Source organism: Talpa occidentalis, unplaced genomic scaffold (genome assembly GCF_014898055.3).
Source record: "Talpa occidentalis isolate TD23 unplaced genomic scaffold, MPIMG_talOcc4v2.1 talOcc4.6, whole genome shotgun sequence".
In the NCBI taxonomy this organism is placed as follows: domain Eukaryota; kingdom Metazoa; phylum Chordata; class Mammalia; order Eulipotyphla; family Talpidae; genus Talpa; species Talpa occidentalis.
Window position 1 is genome coordinate 3,831,129 of NW_023604972.1, and position 8,810 is coordinate 3,839,938.

At 45.4% G+C, this 8,810-nt stretch overlaps 1 long non-coding RNA gene across 1 annotated transcript; it reads left to right on the plus strand.

The window, feature by feature from the left end:
* The first annotated feature begins 807 nt into the window (after positions 1-807).
* LOC119261083 (uncharacterized) lies at positions 808-8,561 on the plus strand. The gene is made up of 3 exons (XR_005128907.2): positions 808-1,091; positions 6,694-6,812; positions 7,366-8,561. It is a non-coding gene; the product is annotated as an uncharacterized LOC119261083 (long non-coding RNA).
* Positions 8,562-8,810: the final 249 nt, after the last annotated feature.

Below are 8,810 nucleotides of genomic sequence, written 5' to 3' on the forward strand. Positions count from 1 at the left end.
TGAGTCACACGCCCAGCTTGCCCAGGTTGGCCCCACAGTGACGCGTGTCCCTATCTTGCGGGCAGTGGCCAGCCAAGGGCCTCTCTGTCACAGTGCCGGGAAGGGCCTGGAGCTCCCTCCAGGTGAGCAACACAGTGTGTGCCCCAGAGTCAGTTTCTGGGTGGGGACATTAGACCAGGCAATGCATCCACTAGAGTGCACCCCGATTATAGAAATTCCAGAAGGTGTGTGTCACTTCTCTATACAGTCTTACACCTAGTGCTCAGCAGAGCTGGGGTTCAGCTCCCCCCGGGTCTTTCCAACACGGTAGCCTCGCCCCTGCCCTGGACCATCAGGATTCAGGCTGCATCTCAGCGGGAGCGGGGTGCGGCACACCACGGGAGCCAGAGCGGGTGGCAGTGGGCCTGGAGGGTGATCAGACAGGTTTTATTTTTCCTGCAGCCTTGGGCTAATTGTGGCTGTTATTCCGTGAGGCCAGAACAATGCAGGCAGTTTTTGTAAGTCGGGCCTCGCTGATCCTGCAGCCAGTGATTTCCTGACTCTAAGACCCAGCGGGCCTGGGCTATTCAGGCTGACCCGGGTGGCCCGGGAGAGGGACTTAAGCCGCCCGCTGGCATTCAAGTGTTTCCAAGCAGGAATTGTGGAAGGGCAGGGGCCAAGAATCAAGGAGGGGAGGAAGTCTTTCTTCTGGGCTCTATGTTTTCCATCGCGTGTGGCCCTGGGTCCATGGGAACACAGGGCTGGCCTGTGTCCAGTCCCGAGGAGGGGCTGGGCGGGGGCCGTGAAGGTCAGAGAAACAGGAGCTGGTCTGGCTTGTTTTCAGGAGCAGTGGGTGGTTCTCAAAAGCACACCAGGCCTAGGGCCTGAACCACACCGGCCTCTGCACGTTTAGTGCTGCAGTGAAGATGCTGAGCCTCAGTTCCCCGTGGGGATGGCAAGGAGGCCTGGCGTGTCCTAGGCCACAGACACAAGCATCACCTGCAGGCTCGTGGGGGCGAGTGAGCAGAGAAACAAGTGGGTGAGTCTTTGTTACCCCCACCCATCAACAGGAATCCAGAACCCACCGGGAAGACAACAGCGACACCTCTGAGGTGAGAAGCAACAGCTCAAAAGGACTCCGATGTGGACGAAGGATGCGGATGAAGTCCTGGTCCCATGGGAGGGTGGAGGGAAGGTGGGGGGCTCAGGGCAGCTAAGGAAAGGGAGACAGACCTGGGGCAGGAGGAGCGCGGTCAGAGGGGGTCAGGTGGTGCCTGGTGAGCAATGTGGACTCATCATAGAGTCCTCGTAAAAAGTCTCCGGCGAGTTTCGCTGCACTAGAGGTGATGGCCGCGGGTTCAGAGAGGGAGGGTCTTGGTTTCTTAAAGAATGAGTCACAGACTCTCATCAAGTGACCTGAGATGCTTGTTCACAGCAGATTTTGAATCCTCCTCCACTTGCACTAGTGTGAAATCTTGGTGTCAAATATGGAATGTGCATCTTTCTAAATTCCTGGGTGGTTCCTAGATGCAGCTGGGGAACCACCCTCTGAGTTGTCCTTGCACTGCAGGGGCCACCTGAGGACTTGAAACCCACGTGTCTGTGTCTTACGCCCAGAGGTGGTGATTAAATCATTCTCGAATCACTGGGTCTGCACATTGGGATTTTGAAATTTCTGTAGATGGGCCGATAGTCAGCCTATTATGAAACAAAAACTAACTAGGTGCTCATATATACATGGATTTATTCCTGGGCCATGAATTAATTTTTGTGCCAATACTGTATTAGATAACAGATGTAACGGGCATCTATTATCTTAGCGTTGTGGCTCAGACGTCTGACACGGGTCTTAAGCTAAAACCAAGATGCCTGGAGGTTCTGGGGGAACATCTGTCCTAGCTCTTGCAGTTTCCAAGAACTTTTTGATAACACTGAGGCCTTTCTATATATAAGTTTGCATTGTTTCAGAGAATTAAAATTTTTTAAAACCTAAATTATAAGTTAATTAAATGAGGAGATGTGGTAAAATAATACACATTCTTTTGGCTCCTGATTTTCTTTTTCTGTCTCTTCAGGTAGCAATACCACCTCTCCCTGGTCACTCTGCAGTCCTGTGTCCCTCTGACCTCCATCTGTATCTGAGCACTAGGCAGTGGATATGGGGTGGGGGTATTATCCAACCACATCCCCAGGTTAATTAACTTATAAATTAGGTTTTAAAAAATTTGATTCTCTTATTCTCCAAAACAATGCGAACTTATATATAGTAAGTCCTCAGTGTTGTCAAAAGTTCTCGGGAACTGCAAATCCAAGCAAAACCACATACAACAAAACGAGTTTTACCACAGGCTCCCTGATAGGAACAGGAGCTAATTAAGCTCCTAGGACATATTTTTGGTCACAAAAAAACCTCTAAATAAAGACTCTAAGCAGCTCTGGTATTAAATAATCATTTGCAATCAGTCATTGATTCATTCTCCTACCTGCCAGTGGCAGCTCAGGGTCAAGGACCTGTACTAGGTACTCAGGGCAAGAGCTGGCCAGGATGCCTGTCCACTGCACTCTGCCCGTCCACTGCACACTCGTACACCTACACCCACACTCACTTCAAGTGCAGTGAGTGAGACACACCAGTAAATCTCACACGCACATCTTCAGATGTGGGAGGAAAGCAGATTTCCCGGGGAAACCACACAGGGTGGGGAGAGTGCACCCACTTCACTCAGATGGTCCCCAGTCTGGGAATCAAATTTCCTCTCCTCAGTGTTCTAACTGAACAACGTTGAGCAAAATGACATTGCTGGAGGTCTTGCGGTAGCATTATATAAATACCCATGTAGACCACATGACTCTGAAAATCTTCTGCTTGTCTTTTTATTATTTTAGCAGAATCTGGAAGTTGTGAAGTTAAAGTTGAGCAGATAGCTATTTATTCTGATCAACAGAGCACTGATCCCATAGCACTGGTTCTGTGCCAGGTGCCATTCTGAGCACTTCAATGCCACTAACTCACTGCACCCTCATGTAGCAGACAGTAGGTCAGTGCTGGTATTATTCCCACCTTATCATTGAGAAATGAGACCCAGCAAGTCTATAACTCACCCAGCTTTGCGAGCTAGGATGTGGTGAGAGTGAGTCCCCAGACATTTCAAATATTCTGCTTTCTCATGAGTTTCTTCACACTCACTGCCTCCAGTGACAGACTCCATGAGACTCCATGAGCTCTCAAGTGTAGAAGAACTTTTAGAAATATTTACTGCTTTCATTTGAGACAAGGTGAATTTGAGCATATGACTATCAATAATAATATTTGCTTTAAATATTTAGTAAAAGGAAATGTGAAACTGAATAAATGTAGGGTCTTAGCTGAATTTAAACATTTAGCTTGGGTTTGGTTATCAGATTTTCATTGGGTGGGACTCAGTGAGTCTGAGCTACAGCGAAGGCAAGGCCAGTAGCATCATACAGAAGACTCATGTCTGACCCACAGGTGCAAGCTCAGAGAGTTTGAGAGCAGGGCATGGAGTTTGAGGTCCTAGGTGGTTGTGAGCAAAATAAAAGTGCTTAGGAATTGTGATATCCCTGGTCAGGGGTGTTGATGTTATTTGGATAGACATTAAAGCCAAAATCCAGCATTAACCCAGTATTTATCTTCAGAAACACCCAGCAGAATGTCAGGAAAGGACTCCCCTTCTCTATGCAAGTGCAATATACAGCCCCACTGTCTATTTATGTCTCATTTATTGCACTGTGGGCATTGGGGAACGCCGGCAAATCTCCCCTTTCCGTAGAGGACTTCCAAGTCAAATGCATATTCACCAAAGTCTTCTTGTTGGAAAGACATTGATGATAAGGAAATAAAAGCAGAAAATCAAACATCCCTGGACCAATGCCTCCCCCAAATCCTCTTCATCATCACAGAAGCACCTGGAATTCATCCAGGTGGAGAAAACCCAATGAGTAGTGGCTTGGGTAATTAAAATTAAGGCATCGCTTTTCTTTCTGCTTCCTTGCTTATGGTCTAACTGTTGGGGTACAGTCTCTTTGCCCTCTGAGCTCACTCTTGACACTTGTCCGTTCTGATAGGTGTCCTGGGAAATTGTCTTCCATGGATAGTACCCTAATTCCTGATCCCTGGCTTCTCTTTGGACTTGGTCATTGGCATTTTCCCGCAAAATATATATATATATATATATATATGTACGATTAAGTAAGTAAATAAATAAATCAAGGTCAAACGTGGGATGTATTTGTTCTGGTGGTCCCCTCTGCCCAGTAATGGCTTGATAATCAGCATGTTCTTTACCACAGAAACTTCTCTGGGAAGCCCTCTCCTATAGCTCCAGCTTTTACTGGGTTCTTACAACTGCCCTTTCCTCTCCACCCTAGTGTGGCCTGAAGCACTTGTTCTAATAGGTGAAATCTAGGTGCAGGGATGGCTTAGTGAACAAAAGAGGAGGGATCCCCTTTTTTACTGAGTTCATGGGGAAAAGACAGAAGATAAACGAAGAAAAATTAAAATGTCAGATGGTGACCAGTGAATATGAATGAAGTGGGGAAGGGGCTAGTGAGAGTTGGGGCAGGGCAGGAAGTGTCTGAAAGGTTTTCAGGGAAGGCGCGAGTGACATTTAGTGAAGACTTGGAGAAAGGAAAATACAGCGAGAACAGCAGGCCCCATAGAAGGAAGAGCACCTGGACATCCGAAGACCAGTGCACCCCTGGTGTGCCCCTCAAACAGCAAAGGGTCAGCCTGGCTCCAGGCAAGTGAAGGAAGGCACAGTGGGGGCTCAGAGAGGTCCTGGAAGTGCTTCATATAGGGACTTACAGTTTGTTCTATGGATCTGGACTCTTATACTCAACAAAACAGAAACCTAATGGAGGGTTTGTGCTGAAGAATTCTGTGATCTGATCTACTTTTTCAAATAATCATTCTTGCTTCTTCTGCAGTGCATTTTTGATCCATAGGTTAAGAAAAAGGAAAACGGGAGTTATTTCAATAACTCAGAGAACTTACATTGCTATAATAATTTAATTACAGTTTTATGATGCTGAATGTCAGAATGGAAATAGTTAAAAATTGCCAAAATCTGCATTTATGAAGGAGAAACTAACAGGATATTCTATATTAGTCAGTTTCTCCAGAGAAACAAAACCAATGGGATATATTAATCTATTGATTTATCTGCCTGTCTGTCTATTTATCTATTTATCTATCTCTCATCTATAAAGAAATTTATTACAAAGACTTGGCATACATAATTATGGGGCTGAGAAGTGCCAAAAGTGGCTATCTAAAGAGTCTGAAGGTCTGAGATTCCTGATGGTACAAGCCCCACTTCAAGTTCAAATATGGGAGATCTAGAAGAGTGGATGACATAGATTCCAGTCTGATTGAAGGAGAAGATTGCTAACCCAACTCACAATAGCCAGGACTTGGTCATTGGCAGTTTTGGTGAAAAGAGTTAAGAATGACTGTAAAGTTTTTACTTGGCAAACTGGAAAAATTAAGTCACTAAAATTGAAATAAAGAGGTCTTAGCAGAGAGATGGGCAAGGGAATAGAAAATGGCAAGAAGTTAGCTTTTGTTATTTCTGATTAGCAATACTCTTCAATCTCCAAACAGACATGTCACGTAGACAGCTGGGCTGACAAGTCAGGATTCAGGAGCGAGCATCAAGTCCAAGTGAAGAAAGAGCAAAGTCTCAGGCTTGTTGAGATGTCTTGAGAATGAAGAAGAACAAGCTGAGTGAACTGTGAAGAGTTTACCCCAAAGGAAATTAAGAGGGTATGGTGTCCTGTAAGTCAAGTGATGAAAGCTGACCAGGAGGAGAAAGGGAGATAGTACATTAAGTGCTTACAAGTCAAATCAGATGAACTGAGAATATATCACTAAATTAGCAATATCAGGTCCCTGGTCCCTGGAAAATAAAACATAAGCATTATCTTGGAACAATGGAGTGATCAAAATGGTACATTGAATTCAAGAAAAAAACAGGAGGAATAAATTTGGAGAAAACAAATGGAACCACTCATTGAAAATTTAATTGTAAAAGAGAACAGAGAAATGGAGTGATAACCAAAGGTTAAGATGTAGAACAAGTGAGGGTTTTATTTTTTCAATGGAAAAATATCATATAAATTTTTAATTGGACTGAGCTAGAATAAAGGAGAAATTGATGATGTAGAATACAAAGGGAATAATTGCTGGTTATGTTCTTGAGTAGATAAAATAAAGGGCCATTAAAATTGGGCTACACAGCACCTGGCCCATTGAATTTGGTCCCAGGAAAATCAGAGATGACTTATTTAGAGCCTTCTCAGCAGATTAATGCAGGTCAGTGATAAAGGATGATTCATATCCACTTTCAATGTATATGTAGCTATTCAGGAATATTTTTCTTGAGTAGAAAGATGCACACACTCATTTTCCTAAGTGGATACCAGTGAAATATGCAGATGCGTGACTCAGTAGTGTAAGGAAAACTCTTGGGCTGGGTGACTTTGTTCTGGGTTGACATAATCACCAAATTATGACAGTTCAAGTTGTAACCTGTTCTCCCTATGGGTTACCTGGTGAGTACAATTCCTTCCTTCATCGGTCTGACGGTAGCACTTTATGTGAGCTACGACAGATTTCATGGGCTCCGCCACTTTGTCTGTTTCAGGTTAATCATCTGAGTTTTTCAGACAGTCTTTCATTGCTTTTATTTTCAGATTGCCCAGATTGCCCACCAGTTTTAATGATTTTCCTGTAACCATGCCAATGAAGTTTTGATATGTGATTCTTGGAAGAGGCCTCAGGATCCTGATTTGATCTGACCACCTCACGTTAAGTATATGTCTCACTCTTCGTTTATGCTCAGGTAGCCTGAGAGTACACTAGGTTTCTAGTTGCGACAACATTCCCACTAGGTTTCCTGGTTGCAACAATATTCCCCTAAGACCTTGATTTGCATCATCTCATCAAATACTCCCAGTCATCCTGGGAGTACGTAAAATTCATATCATCTCACAGAAAAGGAAACTGAGACTCAGCAAACTTACAGGATGTGTCCAAATCCTCCAGGTAGTAACTAACCTCAACCTGTTGACACCAGGTTGCAGAACCTGGATTTTGCCATTGCTCCAGGCCTTCCCCAGACTGTGTGACTGGTGGTGCAGCTATGGGTGAGGCAAGAAAAGCTACACAATGTGGTTATGAAACTGATGAGACAAAGAAAATTTTGCCTTAAAGGATGAAAGTTATTCTAGCAATCCTTACGGTCAGGAGTCTTATTCATGGATGTGGCTTTTTCTACGGGGTGAGAGTTGAAATGCACCAGGAAGTGGGCTCACTAGAGGGAAGTGGTTAGTTAGTTTATCATTCCTTTCCTTTCACCTCCCAAGGTCAACACCCAGAACCGATGAGCCACTTCCTGCCTGAGGGTGTGTGAGGAATGGAGCTCAAGAGCCACGAGTCACTGCCGACCAGGTAGTTTTAGCCTGGGTAGCCATTGAAAGCAAGTCTTTAAAATGGCATTTTCAAGGTAATGTTTCCTAAATGAGAAGGTGAACTTGATGGCACTGTAACTAGAGCAGAAGTGAAAACAAAACAAAACAAAGCACAAGGAGTCATCCAAGCAAATGGTCATCGAATGCCCCAGCAGAGGAAACAGAAGCCACAGAAGATCCTGATGAAGCCATCACCATGGGAGAACGCTGTGATTTAGCCTAAAAACAATTCATTAAAAATTTGGAATTTCAGAAATAATCACTGCTAACCCTAACAGACAATCTGGTAGCCTCTTCTCCTCAACTGATCTTGGGCACCAACCCCAGTTCTGGACGCTCTACTCACCTCCCATCCTTAAGCCACTGTGAGCTTCACCAGGGTAGAGGGCAACACTAGAAAGGTCACCCCAAATTACACCTTGCATCAAATTGGCCTTGTGAAAAGGAAGGTAGGACGCCCTCCTGTTTTGAGAGGAGGGCGCAACTCAGGACGTGTGAGCTGGAATATTCAGAGGTTGGGCGCATCCCAACAAGGATGAAGGTGCTCCTGGGGGAGGCCTGTAGGCGTGTCACAGAATACCCACATGCCATTGTTTTAACTTAGTCCCCCCGCCCCTCGTTTCTTATTTGAGGTAACATTAGTTCACAATGTTGTGATTTAAAGGTATAGAAGCTCCCCTCAGGCCTTGTAACCACACCCCGCCCACCAATGCAGTCCTAACACCCACAGACCTCCACCCTAGTCCACAGTGCTCCCGCCACGCTTTCTCAAGACCCTCTCTCCAAATACAGTCGCATTCCGAGTTAAGGGGCTTAAGAATTTAGTTAAGGGGCTAAGTTAATTTAATTGAACTTAGTGGGGTCACAATTCAGCCCCGATATTTTCTGTGGTAAAAATACGTAGGCTGTGACTTCATGATGAAAGGGCAGTACCCTCAGCAGCAACTCAGCTTTCTCCCGCCTTGGGGCACATCTGCAGAAGGCCAGGCCCGCCTGGGAATCCCAAGGGCCAAGGGAGTGATAGCAAGAAGGAAACCGGGGAAACAGGGACGGCGCGTTTCCCCTGACAGAGAAGATAAGACAGGAGGCCGCGCGGGCTGGGGAGTGTCCGCCGGGCAGCGAGGACCTGGGTGGGGCTCCGGAGTGCAGAATAATGATTTTCACCAACCAAAAGACGGCATCAGCGGCTTGACTTTTATAAGATTTCTCTTTCCCTCCTGTGAAATGAGCTAATGATAGTCAACTAACAGGACTAGGGGGAAGGTGAAATAACGTAGTGCTTAGAAAGCCTTTTTCGTCATGCTGGACCCATCCCAGGGATTAAGAAGCGTGAGTTGTGT